Source organism: Pelobates fuscus, chromosome 5, assembly GCF_036172605.1.
Source record: "Pelobates fuscus isolate aPelFus1 chromosome 5, aPelFus1.pri, whole genome shotgun sequence".
NCBI classification, from domain to species: Eukaryota; Metazoa; Chordata; class Amphibia; order Anura; family Pelobatidae; genus Pelobates; species Pelobates fuscus.
In genome coordinates, this window is record NC_086321.1 from 254,577,864 (window position 1) to 254,598,507 (window position 20,644).

Sequence of the window (20,644 nt, forward strand, 5' to 3'; positions counted from 1 at the left end):
CAGAGTAGAGGAGATCCGTTCTGAATAGGGGTAAACAAGCATCCCCCGGTCAAATCCAGCGGCAATGGCGACCAAGAAGCTCCGTAATACCACCGGGAATACCCCGGCAGCAGACAATCCGCCCGTGAAGTCCTCTCTGCGGAGGTTCTTCACGGAACAAGCGGAGCCGCACCAGTCAAACAAAATGGCGCCCGCGATCACTACATGCGGCAGCCAGCCTTCCAGCCCGGCGCCATCAGAGGGCTCTGTGGATGACAGTGACATCAGGGCACTGCTTAACCAACTGCCCTCGAAGAAAGACCTCATGGAAATGTTCCAGAGGCTTGAGACCACTTTCGGCAAGAAACTGCAGGCCGTACATGCAGACATCCAGCACCTGGGCACCAGGGTGCAAGCCCTGGAGGTATCTGAAGAAACCTCTGATCTGACTGCCACACCACACAATTTCTGCACACAGAGGCCATAATCTATCTTCAAAGAAAATTAGATGACCTGGACAACAGAGGGAGACGGAACAACCTGAGGGTAGGGGGGATCCCGGAGTGCACCACAGAAAACCCTATTAAAGGTACTAACTACCCTTTTTAATGAGATCCTTGCTAGGCCTACTGACACAGCGATCCAGTTTGACAGGGCCCACAGGGCGGCACGGCCCAAACAATTGCCGAAAGATAAGCCACGCAACCTTATATGCCGCATTCATAATTTCCCTCTGAAAGAGGAAATTTTCCATAAGGCCCACCAGCACGAAGCCCTACAGTTTGAAGGGGCCGCGGTGACCATCTTCCAGGACATCTCACCCTCTCTACCCTACAAGCAAGATGGGCGCTCAAGCCGATTACCACGGCCCTGCTCGAGAGGCAGATCAAATTTAGGTAGAACTTTCCGTTCGCCCTGTCAGTAATGACCCAAAATGGGACTCATACCATAACCACTCCAACAGACGTCCCGACTTCCAGCAGGCACTGGGCCTACCCCACGTCTCCATAGAAGATTGGACTGGCCTATCTAATTCCTTGGCGGCACCGTTGCAGCAAAAACCCAAATGGCAGAGAACACCAAGAAAACGAAGGCGCCAACCTCTAGCTGGGTCTGAGATCCCCAGCGCAACTAGAGACAGAGAAGCCTGAGACCAACGATTGAAATGCTAACATATCCTTTTCAGAACATCACGATTACTAGAATCGTATCAGGTTTATGAGATATAAATGTTTATGTTTTATTTAGCCGCAATTATCGAGGTCAGTATTGCTGCCGATTACCTATAATATCTATGCTAACCGGGCCACTAAGGCTCCGTATCTTCACAGTAAGAATTCATGTTACGCTAAAGGGGCCCTAGAGGTGCCCGGACCCGGGTGCACTTAAAGGGACCAAGAATAGACCCCCTAGGGGATCATATGCCATATTCCATGTACGTCCCAAATATCTCCTCTATCCCCCCCTTTCGGGCTCTGTTACAACAGACTGAGCTCCACCCTCCCCCACAGAGAGGCGCTTAGGTATCTACTTAGGGACACTACTGAGTCTCCCTAAAGTGTAGCGCCAACTCCTTGTAAATACGATGTCGGAACACAGTCTATATGTATATAGTTTCCAGTTACCCCTTCCCTCCTTAACCCCCACAACTGTTGCCTACCTAGCTACTCCTCCATATAAGGCAGTGCTGCCGACTACTCTACTATGATGGCACAAATTAAACTAATGTCCCTTAATGTGAGAGGACTCAATACCCCTGAAAAACGCAGTATGCTTGCGCAGGAAATCGACAGACAGAGAGCTGACATTATATTTATTCAGGAAACGCATTATAGGGGTGACATACAGCCTAGGATTCAGTCTAAACATATTCAACAATCCTTTTATAGCAACTACGGGAAAAGCAAATCCAGAGGGGTAGCTATATTGGTAAACGCAAGGGCAGACCTCACTGAAACCACTGTGAAAGTTGATCCTGGGGTGAGATTTTTATTTGTCAAGGGGAAATATCAAAGCACGCTGATGACGCTGGCTAATATATACGCGCCAAACACTGATCAGGGCTCCTTTGCTAGGTCATGCTTGAACAAACTGGAGGGTTTTGCAGAAGGAGTGGTGATTGTGGGGGGCGACTGGAACATGGTCCTAGACCACTCGATAGATAGCTCCACCAACACCACAGACAAACGGCGACACCAACGCACCCTTCTGGCCAATGCGCTTTATGCACACCAGCTAATGGACTGCTGGCGCCTAACACACCCGCAGGACAGAGACTACTCACACACCGCCCTGAGCTATTCTAGAATTGATATGTTCCACATAAGCCACATCCCCATATTAAAGGATGCAAGTATAGGCAACATCACCTGGTCAAACCACGCCCCGATCTTCCTGACCCTGTCACTGCAAAGCGACACCTCCCGTAGCTCACAGTGGCGACTCAATGAGACCCTCCTGGACGACCCAAGAGTGATCGAGGATTTAAAAGCAACCTTACGCAATTACTTCCTTGACAACTCAACACCTGATGTAACGGACGCATGGGTCTGGGAAGCACACAAAGGGGTGATTAGGGGACTCCTGATTAAATGGGGATCCAGAATCAAAAAGTAACAGGCACACAAACTGACTGCTCTGACAAGCGCCATACATGAGCAGGAAACACTACACAAACAGAATCCCACGCAATAAATTTTTCATGAGGGCGGAGCTTGACAGCCAAACCAAGCGGCCACGAAACTCCGGAGCTCCGAGGCACAAGCATGAAAAACTGAAAAAATACCCTCACAAACTACACCTAAACCACGGCAGAGACCCCCAGCTCCCCCCTAACACTATGGGACGCAAAACGAAAAAGCCAAACCTGGAAAAAAACAACCCGGGACTCACCATAGGAGATATGTGAAGACAGGCCCGAGGAGCAAGCGGACACAACATGGCGGCGCTCCACGGAGGATGTTCTGATTTCTCCGACGACCTCTCAGGAGAGGATTACTTACCGGCTCCCAGGGCAGGAAGGCCCTCACAACCGACCAACGTCGATCCAGACTCCACACCAGTGACAGTGTCGGTCCTCAAGCAAATACTCGCGGACCACCATAACGACATCCATAAAGACATCACTGCACTGAGAGGTGATCTAAAAGGGGTGACAACCCGCCTAATTACAATGGAGGGCCGAATGGAAACAAATACCCGGGACATAGGGGAACTTAAATGTACCGTGCAAGAGCTACAGCTACAACAACGCTCACACGAACACCGCATGGCCGAGCATGAAGACGCCAGACGGCGTGACAACCTAAAAGTCAGGGGACTCCCGGAGGATATCTCCGAAGCAGAGCTACCGAAGGTCGTTAAACATCTGCTCGCAATGATCCTGCCACCAGCACGAGCAGACCACATACACCCCGACTACCTCTTCAGGGTCCCCAAATCACCGAAGGCACCTACCGGGGCCACCCGGGACGTCATAGTTGCATTCCGAAACAGAATGGACAAAACAGCAGTACTGGATGCCCTGCAGGGCAGGACACCCCTACAATTCGAAAACTGGGCGCTGAGCTTCTATGCCGACCTCTCCAGCGGCACCCTGGCGTGGAGACGTTCCCTTCAACCACTAACCACACTTCTCCGCCAACAAGGCCTTAGATACTGCTGGAGACCGTCCCACACTCTCACCATCCAGCAGGGATCGGTCTCACACCAGATACGGGACATACGCGATGCAGCACCGCTCCTGCACTCACTGGGCCTACCTATGGACTCCCTCAATCAAACAGGCCAGAAGAGCCCGGCATCCCCGCAGCACGGCTGGGACCCGACCAGAACTGTCCCGTTCGTACCACAAGGACTCACACCCGACCCATACGTTGCTGTTACCACTTGAACTGGGCCGGGTGCCAGATCGTCAAGATGGCTGTGCACCTGCGGGTATTGTCATAGCCCCGGATGTTTTCTACACTTTAACCCCAACGATGGTGGCTTATACTACCACAGTTTACCAACCACTTTTCTTGTCCCTTAACGCAACAGTAACATACCTAATCACGTCACAGAGTACCTCCCAGGGCCATCACACTCGGGCAGAACCCCCATGGACTCACACCACCCCTTATCGCCTAGTCGTAGCCTCACTTAATTTACTAGACATCACACATGTATATGTTTACTGTCGGAGTTACATTCACTTAAATTAATGGCACCCGTACGGGGCCAACCCCCGAACTGGGTGCTACTCAGACATAGCCACACAATGATAGAGAATAGCGTTAAAATATATACAGATATATATATATATATATATATATATATTTCTATTTATTTTTAATTTTTTTCTTATTATTATCAGTCTCTTTCTCATCGTACTAGACACGCACAGTACACACACTTTTGTCATACTCTTAAATCCTTATTTTTGCATGTGCCAACTTGATATGGGCTCACACATTGCACGCCACCCCCATCGGAACCGCGGAGCTGTCAACACTACAGGACAGGCACCAGGTCGCTGGGATCTCTATTGGCCCACCAGCAATATACACAGCGCATATAACCCACATTCTACTGTTTAGATATTGCTCCTATTTACCAAGCACCAGGTTATCTTTGCCTCCGCCAACCCACTATGGGCACATACCTATCAATATGACCGCCAAGCTGACTATATTATCCAACGTACACGGTGTTAGTCTTGCCTTATAACGTGTTACCTTGCTATATTTGCTCCTTAACACCTATCCCTACACCTACCCCCCTACCGTAGTTCTCACCTTCCCCCTCCATACCTCAACGTACCTTTCACATACGACAACCGTCCAACAGGGTTCTGCAGCCGATATTGCTTGATTTAATGACTATGTATAACTTTGTGGAACCCCACTATTTTCAACCAACTTACGTTCCCTTATCTCTTCTTTACCCCTTGTTTTGATGACTCAACTTGAAAAATCAATAAAAATGAAATTAAACAAAAAATTTTTTTCATAAATAAGATACATTGTTCTTGTTACAAATTACATTTACAGTTTGTGATCGGACAGCCACAGAAAGTCTGGGAAAGAAGGGGAGGGCTTGCAGTCTATAGATCTCATATATTAACAGTATACGTTGCGGAAAAAGCATCTGAAAACCTAGGTTAAAAACTTCAACAAAAGCTAATTAGAATATGAAATACCTAAACCCGGTGTTTAATTAATGAAACAAGATCGGAAGTGGGGGTTACAGCTACATTGACTTACTAGAGACACTAGACACTATTTACAAAAAGCATCTGTTGATGTAAACCATACCTTGCAAAAAAAAAAGAGCTCTCAGACACCTGCGATCAAGAATTGTGATGTTGCATGAAGCTGGAAACTGTTACAAAGTGATCTCAAAGAGCTTAGATGTACATCTATCCACTGTTAGACAAATGGTCTATAAATGCACATGATTTAGTACTGTGGCTAATCTACCTAGAAGTGGCAAAGGGCACATCGCACAAATGTCAGTTGGGTAAAAAGGAAGCCTAGAGTGACTCGAAGACTCGACTCAAAGAAATCCTTGGAACTGGTTAACACCACTGTTTAGTATATTATATGGAAAGCATTGAACAGGCAGGACACAATTAATTACGTCACTGCTTTCCAAAGAATTTAAAAATAAAACACTTTGCTTTGTGACTGAACTTTGCCAAAGACCACCTTGACACTCCACATTGGTGGGAAAAGGATTTCTGGTCTGATGAAACAAATGTTCAGTTTTTTGGGAAGAACACGCAGCACTATGTATGGCATAAAGAGGACACCGCATACGAACATGAAACATCATCCTAGCAGTTAAGTACGGTGGAGGAAGCATCAGGATTAGGGGCTGCTTTAGGGCTTGGACCACTTGTCACTATTGAGGGAAAAACGAATTCCCAAGTGTATCAACATATGCTTTAAGATAATATCAGGGAGCTGTACACCAGCTGAAGCGCTGTAGAAGTTTGGTGATGCAGTGATCCTAAACCTTGAAGTAAATCCACTTCAGAATGGCGTCACACAAAGGAAAAATCTGCCTTTAGGAGTGACCCTGTCAGAGCCCAGACCTTAACCACATGGAGATTATGTTTAATGACCTTAAGAGAGCCGTTCACACCAGACAAATTAAGAACATGGCTAAGCAGTTCTGCAAGGAAGAGCGGTCCAAAACTTCTCCTGAATGTTGCACAGGCAGTGGCATACATACCGGGGTCGCAGCTGTGACTGGGCCTGTCACTCCAGGGGGCCCGGCCGCCCTGCGGACCCCTGGGACCAGGTGCCCGTCGCCATGTGTTGCGGCCCCGGCCGCGCAATATAAATGCTGGGGCCGCATGTGAAGGGGTCCATCGGGTAGCCCAGGCTGTTAGGGCCACCCGATGGAAATGAATATCATCAGAGTGGGCCCGGTAACAGCGCAACCAGGCCCCCTCTGATGATGTCAGATGCTGAGAGGAAGTGACTGCCCCGGTCACTTCTCCCAACAACCACCAGGAGTTGCGCGGGAGGAAGGAGAGTCAGAGTTCCCATTCTGACTTCCATCATACTGAGCCACTGGACCCCAGGGAAGTCACCCTCCTGCACCTAAAAGGTAGGTAATAGGAGGGTGACTAAAATATTTTGCATGTGTTTTGTTAGTGTCTGCCTGCCTGCGTCTATGTATGTCTGTATCTATCTGTCTGTATGTATGTATGTGTCTGTGTGTATGTGCCTGTCTGTATGCATGTATGTGCGTGTTTGTCTGTGTCACTGTATGCATGTGTGTATCTCTGTGTGTGTCTGTATGGGGTCCCGGTGGGCCATGAAGCAGTTTTGCACAGGGTCCCCATGGACTGTGTGTACGCCACTGTGCACAGGTCAAATCTGCAGCTACTAAAATGCTTGGTTGAGGTTATTTATGCCGTAGGAGTATAAACTAGATATTAAATCCAAGTATTCTTCACTTTTTTTTTTTTTTTGGCACTATCAATGTTTACTGGGATGTGTCTAATACACACATGAAAAATTCTATTTGTTTGTGTGTTGTTAACTGAAGCATGTTGTGTTTGTCTATACTGTACTAGCGAAAACAAGGGGCTGGCTGCACTCACCTAAACATGCTTAAATAGGGTGCTGCTGGGGGCCAATAAATACAGTAAAAATAGAAATCCAGCGCACTCACTTATCAACTAAACAGCTACTTTGATGCTGACAGATTGGACTAGTTTTATTAAAAACACCTAATCTAGGCAAAAAATAATGGGGATTTAGTTACATTATATGATCATACATTGCATAAGCCTGCCACAAACGTCAATGTACCCCATCTTTGGCAGGTTCTACTCTCACTGCCAACTAAATGAGCTACTCACTTGGGGAAATCCTAGTTTAATAAAACTAGTCAAATCTGTCAGCATCAAAGTAGCTGTTTAGTTGATAAGTGAGTGCGCTGGATTTCTATTTTTACTGTACTTGCGACTTTGATGGAGATGAGCTGATTTTGTATGACCAATTCATACAGAAAACAAACTAATTCCAAACTAAGGGTACACATTCTTTTTATTCCCACTGTATACTAACAGACAGTGGTTTTAACAGCTGGTAGTGCTAATGGAGATCAAAACATAAAACAAGGCCCAAGACACTATTCATATTCAAACTCCGTGGAATTAGCCCTGCACTTATTCATTCTTTACAATAGAAGATATTAATAGCACAGTAATGTAGAAAACGATAATAACAGATGTAGATTTGAAGAAAATAAAAGTTATCATGTTTCTCTGTGAGTCACAGGGCTGCAAAATCCCAGGAGTGCTTCAGTTACCAGTCTATACTCAAAATAAGGGGGGGAAACCTTTACCATAAAGGTGCCAAAATATAGCCCAATGGGCACATATATCTGATATGAAGGCGCTATTTAGCTTTTTATTTCAAATCCCCCTTAACAATTTAAAGCCCTGAAAAATAGAATACCGTTATGCAGTCTTTGGCCTCACAATTCCCTGTCTGTCCCTTCTGGCGGCGCAAAAATAATGCAGTAATAATTCCATGCCACAGACCTCCACTGAGAAATCAAGATGCAATACAAAGCATCTTCAAACTGTTGTAATTAGGAGGATGGTTTATTGCAATATTGTTACTATGACTATAAAATTAAAATTTTACACTATTTTCAAAGCTGGTCAATTTGTACACTAACTGCGTGTTGAAAATTCAAACATAATTTTAAAATTCAAAATGAGAGCAAATCAGAGCTTGCCTTCAACACATAAACCAACCCACGCAAAGACCTATTTCAGTTTCATATTTTAACTAATTGCTATATAATAAAGTTCAGTAGAAGTTGGTTTGGCACTGTTTGCAGTACATTTGCACACTTGTTAATCTTGCCATGCAATACACCCAACTCAAACAAATGTAATTGGTTTTACTCTAACCCTCTCAGTTGGTCAAAGGTTTAAAGTATGGTATTGCTACCTGCTTTATTGGTGCCTATGATATTAAACAGTGACAATATATTGTGGGTACAGCCAGGTCAGAACCTCCAAAGGACACCTGCCAGCCACTTGCTGTGTTTTTTTCTGGCTAACATTATTGGGAGTAATAGTTTGATAATCAATGAAGGTCCAGCATTGGAATTGCTAGGATATATGTACCTTTGATACTCACATCCAATGTATACAGGGATATTCACTAAAGTGGGAACTGTCAGAAATGTAAAGTGAATTTCAGATTTAGGACCAATATAGCCAAACTGGAAACATAGCTGACTAAGAATTTTCCAGCTCAGCTATTTTGGCATTACATTTAAATTTCACTATGAATTGCAGAAAAATCTAACTTTTCTGAATAATCCTGACAGTACCATGCATTTTTATTTTGTTTAAAATAGAAAGCACAGAACCTGTTGAACGTGTTATAAGTAGGCCTGTATGTAATCTATAAATGAATCTCCTTTTAAGAGACTGAATAGTCATTATCTACATTATCCCTAAAGATTTCCGTCAAACATGTAAACTAGTATCAGGTGTCACAGTGATTCAAACAGAGGGGCTTTGTTCTTTTCCCTTAATTATAGATGTAAAAAACAGATACAATTCCTTTCTTGTAATACCTTTTTTATTGGACCAACAGAATTTTTTAATGGCAAGCTTTCGGGAGAACTTCCCTTTCTCAAGTCTAAAGCATTTCTGAGCAAGACGACACATTGAATTCGAAGTTGAGTTGTAATTAAGAAATTCTTAGTCCAATAAAAAAAGGTATTACAAAAAACATATTTTATCTGTTTTTTTACATCTACATCACTGAACAAATACAGCTACAATCCCTACTTAAACACCGCATTAATAGAAAGTTAGACTCTCAGATTCCAAGTACAGTTCATTGTCTCTGATGCTTAAAAAAACACATTTTACATTGCATGGTTCAGACCACACAGGTGGCACAATTAGATGCTAACCAACCACAAATGTCAAGATAGCAAACTTGCACTTATACTAGATATTCACATATCAGCCCTTTAAGAGGAAAATAGAGTTAACAAAATAGTCACAACGATCTAGTCCTAAATAAAAAAAATCTCTAAGAAAATGGAAGGGAATACCTAACTTATTTAGATACAGCAAACTCTCTTTCGAAATGAGGATGACATGAAATGCAATTGGTCCATAGGAAGTTTAAAGGCCAAGTGAATTTAGCAATCTGCTTATATTTATTATAAATTCTAAAACTGTATTTCACCTAGACATTTTAACCTCTATTTAACGGTGAATTGGTATTAGTTTATCTGAGTAGAGGTGAGTGCCAAATATGGCCCATGCTTTGGTCCTTCTTTCATTATTTTTATTTATTATATGGCTTGAAAATTTGCTCCTGAAATAGTAGCCAGTTCAAATATATATATATATATACACAAAATGGTGATACAAGCAGTAATGCCGTACCCAGCAAATAAGGATGCTAGGATTTACTGATAGATATTGGAGCTGCAGATGTGCAAGGTCAATTTAACTTGTCCACTGAGATATCACTTTTGCAAACATTTAAGAATGAATGGAGGGGGAAACCTATGAAAATTATATTTTTCAAATAAATCAATAAGATCTGCAGAATAACAGACATTTTCAACCCTTTATTAACTCTAGCTATATAGCTAAACCTATCAGCACTTCATATTTTATAAAATCAGCGGTTCTGGTTCGGTTAAGAGATACCTAGTAGGGGCGGGGCCTGACAGCCAAGATGGCCGGACGTGTCCTCTGAGGGCTCCTGCACCAGAGGGCACACAAACATCCAAACTGCCTAATCTACCAAAGCCAACTACACAAGCTATCTGGATATCGATCCGGGACCCCAAGCGGAGCAGAATGGTACCACTCCGGTACCGAACCGCCACGGGAAAGCCTGAACCGGCCATGCGGCCTAACACAGAGCGGGGACTAAAGCATGGGGGAGGCGGCCGATCCCCCGGCTCGGGGCCCGCGCACAAGCGAGAGATAAGCAATGCCCTGCTACCCCCCCCCTTCGGACCGGCGGGGGTTATCCCGGTCCAATCTGGGGACAACATCCCCTGAGAAACGGCAAACCCAAGCGACGACCAAACAGGACCTAAAAGGCCCAAACAAGATGGCGACGACAAAGCGCACACTACACAAGCCCCCAGGAAATATTACAGTGTTCTGCGGCAGACTCATGGCTTACCTTTGCACGCAGTTTCACACCCGGGGACAGGCCTTTAGGCAGGCGAGGAGTGAGGCAGCAGCTTGGATCCGCCCAACGACCAGACGACGCATGAGCTGGTTCCCTCCTCGGGCCTCCAGAGGAGCGCCGGGGGGGAAACGCCAGCACCTCATGAAGCAGGAACCGGAGTCAAGTCCCTTGGACACCGGCACTCGCTCCCACCTAAGCCAGGGAGAGGGCCGCAAACAAAGCCAGCCAGAAGACCACCGGGCGGCGCCGGACTCCGCGAGACAGACCACCCACAGAAGCAAAAGCAAAGCCACCGGGACTCAGACGAGCGCAATCCCACAAGATAACAGACCTGCGCTCGGAAGCACCACGAGGCACCCAGGAGCTATACCACCTCACATCCCTGCCAACGGTACATATCAGCTGAACACCAACTTAACGCAGGGCGACCAACGACCACATGACAGGCTGGGCATCGGCTAAATAGGCTAAAGACCCTGGACTGTCTCCCGGCATGAGTACAGATGGCTCTGCAGGACTGCAATACTCTGGGGACTCCCCATGTGGACGTGGCATACTGTTCTCTAGACCTAACTTTTGGGACTCATTTCTCACAGCCCCAAGTGGCAATCTCGTAATAATCATAGAATCTTAAACCTGTTTATCTAAAACAATGTGCAATGCCTAATCTTACACTGTTTTACTATATCTAAACTTGTACCATACCTCTTATGATAAGCTAAATCGCCTAGAAAAGCGTGGTTAAACTACACTTGTTGAGCATTGGTTTTACTCAATTGTATACTCACTAGTACTCTGAAGCATAATTATCTAAGTAAGCTTGTTGAACCTATAAATATGCTTGAATTTCCTGTAATTACCTATCTTGAGCGAGCTAACAATATCTTATGTTGAGACATACATGTCGCACAACATACCTTTATTATTATTTTAATCTTATTTTCTTAACCAAGCTTGTATTCACGTAACCATTTTAACACAATCTGCTTGATATACGCTTATGGTAAAAGACCTATAAAAATAAAAAATGAGGCACGTTTTATTTCGGAAATGTAAATATCACTGTTACAGCTGTAATAACCCTTCTCTTGTGCGGAATACCCTTGCATTTCCCTTTTTCTCTTCTGTACCCTTCATATATGCCTCAATAAAATAAAGATTGACAAAAAAAAAAGAGATACCTAGTAAATGTAATGTCAACATATGAGTGCTCCGAGATCTATATATTCATATAAGTGACATCTCATACCTTACCTGCTTATATATCAGTAATCTAAAAGTGAAGTATGGGGTGAAAAATAAAGAAGCAGCCCTACATCTTTATTTTGCACCAGATTGCACATCATCTTCACTGTAACTAGAGGTACCCCCTTGATCAGTATTCAAACATATAGAAAAGGAAAACAAGCAGCAGGAAAAGATGAAAGCAGAAATAGACGAAAATAGCTATGAAGTAAAAAAAAAAGAAAAGCGTTATAATGGGGGTTGTCAGAGAGCCAAGATGTGATATCAGAAGGAAACGAAACAGGAGGATTTGTAAGAGAAGGAAATGAATCCAGCAGTCATGTTTATCATTGAAATATAATAGGTGCAAAAAATAAAAAGAAAAAAAACTAGATTACAGTAAATATTTTTGATCGCAAACTTTTAGATTGAAAAATAACACCCGATCAGCGTGCCTTCCATATTGGGTGTATTTCTGGGTCACTCATTGTCCCTAGAGAGGAAGGAATGATGTCAGCTCTAAAAGGAAACAATCTGTTAAATGTATCCATGAAAATTATTTCAATAAAAGGAGGTTCAGAACAAACAGCAATTTCCTCCTTGTTGAACTGTGATGTTGATCATACTGCTTTAGCAAATTCTGATTTCGTGGATGGTGGGCAAGCTTGGCAAACACCCCCAAGTGGTTTTACACTAAACATAACTCTTACAGCACTCAAAGCCAGTCCTTCGGAAGACACCAAGTTAATGTGTATTTTTACTTTCCCATTAAAAGAACCAACTCTGTCCAAATGTGGACAGAGACAAATGGTTGCAATTGCAGGGCTAAGTTGACACAACCAGCATTAGAGAAAGTAAAAATTCAGTTTTTATCACACATCATTAATTTTACGATTTTGTTTGATAATTTGAAAATATATATATATATATATTTTTAATCTGTTAGCTGGCAACTATTTAATAGCATATTTTTATGAACATGTGAAAAGAAACAGAATTGTTTTTATTCTTTTACTAAGAGGTACAAACATGCATCAAGTAGCAGTTCATCCACACAAACCTGCTTATACTTGGAAACATGCAGAGAAACACACAGGTGTTGGTAGACAGACAAATAAACAGAGATGCACTCAAGTAATTTAATCAAATACACGTTCTGCTACCATTTATTTTCACTATGTGTGTTTCCTCTTTTTTTTTGTGACACATTACTCTCCAACATGGTCAAGCCAATTACTTAATCATTATTCTCAGCAGGCGCTATCATAATGCTGCACAGGCTGTCTGGTATGCACCTCTGCCTGGAAACCCTAAGGAACCTTAGAGTGCCAGCAGAACACTCTAGCCAATCAGAAGCTCCAAATTCATTTAAATTTTTTTTTTTTTTTTTTTTTTTATGAATGGGGAGCTACAGATTAGCAGGTTAGAGGTTAAGCTGACCACTTAGCCAATCAGTGGCGGCACTGGGGAAACTGGAGAGCCGGTGCGGGGGGACAACCTTTGGGGTTAAATGACTGGAAAACATTTTAACCTCTTCAGGTAGGAATGCGCCCAGGGACCTCCATGCACCATAACCTTCATGAAGTTGTTATGGTGACCGGAATGCTCCTTTTCAGACCACTGGACCACCAAAACTGTATCATTAATCCCCATTGGACCACCAGGAAAGATAGGCCCCTCATTGTAAAAAAGGTAAGCAAGAAAATTGGAAAACATTTATTTTGTTAATATAGCTAAATGAAAATAAATACCCACACATATCACATACAGCCTGACCTCTGTTTTTGTGGTTAACTGCAATGTTAGCACTTTGAGATAAATAATGTGGTTTTCAGTTGCAGTTTGAGTACTTTTGCTTAAAAAGGTTCACCATCACTGCTATTGAGTGTCATACTAAGGATTGCTCTGCTTCACACCTGCTCCAACTAATCAAAAAGAGATCAAAGAATGTTTATGAATGATTTAGCACTCCTCCATGTGAAACTTTGCCTTCTTTGTACTGCGTTCACCATATCTATGGGAGGTGACAGAGAGATTACAGAACTGGCTTTACTCCTTTTACTTATGTTTACAATGCAGGTGTGAGGGCTGCCAGCCATAAATAGCACTGTGCAGTGGGTATAACTAGTTAAAGTACAATTACAGTTATTCCACAAATGTGGCTCACAGCACCAGGGCTGGATTAAGAGCCCTTTGGGCCTTGTGCTGACATTAATGATGGGCCTAATTACGGAATCATATCGACAGACAACACTAATAAAGCCATACCTCCCAAGTATGTATATCCTGGAGGTGGTGCTGGAGGAAACTCACAGGATGTGTTTATAAGGATAAAACATAGCCTATGCTAATCTCTTGCTTTCATTTCTTAACCAAACCCATATCCCCAAACATTATGTCACTGGCACCACTAACCCAGAAAGGGGGCGGGTCTGCCCCCTCCCCCCCCCATTATGTCACTGGCACCGCTAACCCAGAAAGGGGGCGGGTCTGCCTCCCCCATTATGTCACTGGCACCGCTAACCCAGAAAGGGGGTGGGTCTGCCCTCCCCCTCCCCCCCGTTAGCTCCCTACAAAAGTTTAAAACTCACCTTATTTCCAGCGCCGCATGGGTCAGCCAGTGCTGGCTACGCCCCCTATGTGATATCATCAAAATGCTTGCTCTGAAAAGGCAGTGTTTACATGAAAATGCCTGAAGGTAATGATTATACTCACCAGAACAACTACATTAAGCTGTAGTTGTTCTGGTGACTATAGTGTCCCTTTAAGATCATTAGGTAATTTTCTCTCTATTTTTGTATTCTATGCAAGGTAACCATAATTCGCTTTGCAAAATAAATTTCCCAGACATTGAAACAAAATTACTATCCATTGGATATTGATAGTCAATTTGAGTAATTATTTCTTGCCAAGATGGCAGTTGAGTCTTTTTCCAGTTATGAGCTATCGTTATCTTGAAGGCATACAATATTTAGTAGAAATATTTCTGATGATGTGTCCCACTGCAGAAAAAAAAAATCTCACTTTAAAGGGACACTCCAGGCACCCAGACCACTGCTGCCCATTGGAGTGGCCTGGGTGCCAACTCCCAACTCCCACCACCCTTAACCCTACAAATGTAACTATTGCAGTTTTTATAAATTACCTTGCAGGGTTAAGTCCTCCTCTAGTGGCTGTCTAGCAGGCAGCCACTAGAGGGACTTCCGTGTTCTTAAAACACGAAAAGTGTATGAAATGACGCTGGACGTGCTCACGCTACGCATGAGGACGTCGCCTCCAGCGTTGCCGGAATCCCCATAGGAGAGCATTCAGGTAAGTCACTGAAGGGGTTTTAACCCCTTCAGCAACATAGAATGGGAGGTGGGAGGGATAGGGGAACTATGTTTCCCTGGCACTGGAGAGTCCCTTTAACAGTGCTCTCACTACTGCAAGGGATTCTGGGTAGGCATATACATATGAGCTCAATTATTTGCCTCATAATTCCATTTTATACATGGATTCCTTGGAGTATGTGTTTACTGCAACAGCTTTGAAACACAACTCAGGAAGAGGTGCAATGCCAGTGAGCCACTCATGGACAGCGGTTTCGTTGTTGTTTCAACTCATCAGCATGAGATAGGTTACTGGCTTGCTATGGAGGCTTGCCATACTTGTTAAGTACATACCAAATAAGTTGTGGTGAGGGAAAAAAAAATGTGGATGAAAACCCCTTGCACCTGAAGTAAGTGGATAGTTAATGCAATGTTAAACACAAATACCACAGAAATCTCACTTTCACAGTGCTCTCACTACTGCAAAGGATTCTTGGTAGGCGTATGCAAATTAGCTCTACAAAGAACCACATTTTTGATATATCTCAATGTGAAAATTAACTCTGCACTCCTGCTAAACTACACTTCATATGCCGGGTGCTAGATACTGGCCTTAAATACAACCTTACATAAATGTATCTGCACTCACGGTCTTTTTGTATAATGTTCTTCATGCCTTCACATGGAAGTAATTGCAATGCTGTACAAAATTGTCAGCGTTTTTTGTTCCCATTCAGGACTTTCCTCAGGACAGGTAAGAAAACGTACTTACCCCGAGGAAAGCTCAGAAGTTGTCTGCATCTCTAACTATCAATTAATATTAAGGTTCGCATGGTAGTTTACAAAATAAATTACACTGTCAATAAACTGCACAAGGGATACTGCCAAAGCTTAATTAGCAGAGCAATTCATTGTGGCGAAAGCTCTTCACTAGCTTGATTTTAATGACGTCAGCATTTACTATTCCTTAAAGGAACACTATAAGCACCATAACCACCACAACTTGCTGTACAGTTTATGGTGCTACGAGTGCCCTCACCCACTAGCCATCATAAGATCTTACTTCTTAAATAGTGTTAGCTAGTCGCAGTCACCCCCAGCTCCTGAGAGCTGGGCGTTCCTCAGCGGGAACTTCCATTCGCTATCATGATCTAACCCCAGCATTAAAAATATTTGGACTCCTTACGAAAGGGCACCGGCTCTTTGTCTTTAGAAATAGAGAGTGGTGCCTAGCAGAGTACTTATAAGGGGGGAATGGGATGCCAGGACACATGGTGCTTGGATTGTTTCTTTTAAGTCAGGCTCCATCTCCATGGAGTGGAGAGTGTATAATTGCAAAAAGAATATAATTTGAAGAAACGGATGAATGGATGGATGGAAAGACAGACATTTAAGTTCATTATGAGTCAATTAATATACCAAGCTCGGTATGTTTTATACCAGAGTATTCATGGCCACAGCAACTGGTCTCTTCCTTTCTTAGTCCTTTGTTATATTTCTTGAATAAAATAAGAAATTAACACAAAATCTGTTGTTTCATATTTAGTATTTTATCAAGCTTTCTTATTGTGAATTATTCCATCCTGCTCTATCCTAGAAAGTATGAAATGAAAACATATTTCCATAATCCAACTTTATGTGTAAAAGCCCATGTTTTATAACCAGGCCTCATACACTAAATGAACTGCCAATCCTAATGTCCAGGTCATGTGTTTGTAGTAGAGAGAGACCAAGCAACCAACTATACAAACCTTCTCACGTACCGCTCCTTTGGGCAATGAATAATGGAATGTTATCCTTAAACCACGTATGTCTTTACAGTACATTTTTAGGAACATGCCAAGCAACATATCCACTACGGCCCGCTGTAGTAGTTATGCCGTCTAAAGCAGTGGACCAAGGCACACTTCAATGAGAGAACAAATTCCAAGGCACAAGCCAATCACAATGCTTCCCCATAGGATTGGCTGAGACTGACAAAGAGGCAGAGACAGAACAAGCCAATCAGCATCTCCTTAGAGATAGATTGAACCAATGCATCTCTATAAGGAAAGTTCAATATCTCCATACAGAGGGCGGAGACACTGAATGGCAGTGCTGTACACGGGGCAACACTGCCCCAGGAAGCACCTCTAGCAGCCAATTGACTAGTGGCCAACGGAGTTATCACTAGGCTTTACAGTAAACAATGCATTTTCTCTGAAAAGACAGTGTTTACAGCAAAAAGCCTGCAGGGAATGATTCTACTCATCAGAACAAATACAATAAGCTGCAGTTGTTCTGGTGACTATAGTGTCCCTTTAATTTTAAAGGCTTATAAATTTACAGCTTAAATCAGAGAAGTATGCATACTTACTAATACTGTTTGTCAAACTGGATGGCAGTTTTAATGTTGACAGCTATATATATATATATATATATATATATATATATATATATATATATATAAAGAAAATTAAAGGGACACTATAGTCACCAAAACAACAGTATCCCTTTAAAAACATAAACCACAGAACTTAACCCCTTAAGGACACATGACATGTGTGACATGTCAGGATTCCCTTTTATTCCAGAAGTTTGGTCCTTAAGGGGTTAAAGGGACACCATAAATTTTGTACTATCATGGACTCAGACTTCCCATTCCAGCAGCTATCCATGCTCCAACACCATACGAACGCTCCCTTGGCGACATATCACTGACTAGGCACCTATTAAATTCTGACAAAACCCTGATTCCTATCCTGTGAAAGCAATCGGGTGCACCAACCTCCCAGCAATGGCTTGGTAGGGTGGTGTTAATTTACAATGTGGAAACAATGACTGTAGCCCTTAAGGGCAACTCTGACAAATCTGCTCTGACCTGCACCGCATGGTTGAAATATGTATCGAGGGGTGACACGTTGACATGACTGACCCAGTCTTCTCAGCCACATACAGGTTTACAAGTGACTCATACGAAAGGATTTGTGGACATATTTTACATGACCAAACCACTGGATCCCTCTTACTTCTCTCCCCTTCCACTTTTTTTTCCCCTTTCATTCCCCACCTCTCAAATTTTCTCATAAGATTTGGTGAAGGTGTTAGCACAACACACTAACGCAAGCCCTCCAAGGCCAATGAATGCCGGGACTGCATAATATTGTGGGATTAGTCATTTCTCTTTGTCTGTCTGCTTTAGTTTAAAAATGTTACACATCGAAGATTCTATGCAAAAAAATCATCCGAACCAATATGTTAAACATCTACTGTACAATGTGTTTGTTACTTGACCCAAATATACAACAGCTGATGTGAATCATGACACCATGATAACTTTGCATATCTTGCGATATCCATGCATTTCATGCATTTCTTGTACTTCTTTACTTGTGTTTTCTTGTGAAAATTCTAAATAAAGCTTGTAAAAATATAAATAAATTGGACATTATAGGCACCAAAACAACAGTAGCTTAAGGAAGCAGTTTTGGTGTATAGATCACGCCTTTGCTGTCTCACTGTTCACTTCTCTGCCACTTAGGAGTTAAATCACGGTGTTTATGCAGCCCTAGTAACACCTAACTGCAGGTGACTTGCACAGCCTTCCTAAACACTTTCTGTAAAGAGACATCTAATATTTAAACTTCTTTTATTGCACAGTCTGTTTACCATTTCTTATCTCCTTCTCTGTTAATAGCCTTCTAGAACCTGTAGGAGCCTCCTGAGATTGAAGTTTAATAATATATTGGAAAAAAAAAAAAAAGGTTAACATCAGATTGACAATTAAACCTTTTTTTTGGTGTAGGCCGAGTCATAAGCAGGGGACACTTCATTAAGATGTTTTGAAACCTTTAGTCCCTTTCATTTAGCATATTACACCCTAGAAGCCAATGTGATTGTGGCACAGGTAAAAGTGGCTTAACCCCTTAAGGACCAAACTTCTGGAATAAAAGGGAATCATGACATGTCACACATGTCATGTGTCCTTAAGGGGTTAAGGCAGGGCCTGACCTCGAAGCAGAGAGGACGCTAATCTTAGTAGCTCCTGCTGAATACAGCAAATCTAGCTGATTTTCAGGGCCCATCAGGCTGATATTCGAGAAAAAAAAGGCTACCCAAAAGTGCGGTGAAATCGGGGTGGACACCAGACAAGCGACGACCCACAACCCATCCACCCGACACGGAGGAGAGGCCTACAAGCATGGCAGGAGCGGGAGGGACGGCCGCTCTCCTGCTGCCACGGCCAGCCAAGCATCGGGCCCTCGTTCCCCCCCTCTGGACCGGTGGGGGTCATCCCTGTCTACCCCCAAAAGATGCCCCTGCAAAACAGTGGAAAAGCAACCACGAAACAGAGACCCGAACCTACCATCACAGAGGTCCCCAAAATGGCGGATAATGTCCATACAGCCAACTCGCAAAATGTATGGCTGTAACCAGAGCTCTGGCTAAACATCATCTTTACCTCCTTCTGGAAGAGATTGGAAGCTCGCACGTGGCCTCTGATACCCAAACTGCTGAACGCAGACTGGCCACGCACTTCTCCATGAGGTACCCAACCAAGGGTAACAGAAGCTGCCCCTAATCCTTCGAAAGTCCAGCTCCAGCAAGGGGTCATCTCGGGACCACACCTAAGCACCAGGGCGGGCGGCAGCAAACCGGGGCCTAGGGTCCTTAAGATAACCAGGAGAGGACCCCCACGGCATCCTCATCGACGGCAAGCACCGAGAATCAAGCCTCAGAGGGGCAAGACCAGCCCGACAAGGCAAGTGAAGCGGAGGGGCGCAAGACTCAGGGAGGTGACCGCATCAGGAAGGCACATACGGAGTTGTCCCAGCCCAAGACAGGCAAACCCAACCCGGCACACTCATCGTCCAATGCACCTCTGCATAGCCCACGGGACCAAAGCTTCCTCACCCCGGGGAGATCGCACCAGCTGCACCGACTACCGCAGGGGGCACACACCCAGCCCCAACAAGGCATCGGCTGACCCTAAAGGGACTAAGACTCAATACCAGGTATAGTGCCCACTGTCATACAGCTTTCTATGCCCCAATTGAACTCCCACGAATGTCTGCTGGCATCTATTTTTTCTTTTCTGTTTTTTTTTGGTCTGCTCGCACAGGGGATCACGGGGTGGGGGGGGGGGGGGGGTAATACTCGTAGTCCATTGATTGTTTAATAGGAGTACCCATGCTCAGATTATCTCAGATTTAAGCAAGTATTATACTTTTAGTTTGTTTAGTTTTGTGCAATCTCATCAATCTGCTGCTTAGCAGTTAGGTTCCAAGCGATATATTTACTCCTGTACCCACAAATACTGCTGGAGCATCATAAGATCAGCTATGTTCATGCCATGCACTATCCTTCATCTAACGTCTGATCCTGCTTGATATTCGCTTACAAAATTGCGCATGTATTATAGTATACCCCATTGTTATACATGTTATATTTATGCCT

At 43.6% G+C, this 20,644-nt stretch overlaps 1 protein-coding gene across 3 annotated transcripts in view; it reads right to left on the reverse strand.

The window, feature by feature from the left end:
- Positions 1-20,644, reverse strand: part of DENND4C (DENN domain containing 4C) — a 100,671-nt gene that overhangs the window by 77,790 nt on the left and 2,237 nt on the right. The gene's annotated exons all lie outside the window — the stretch shown is intronic.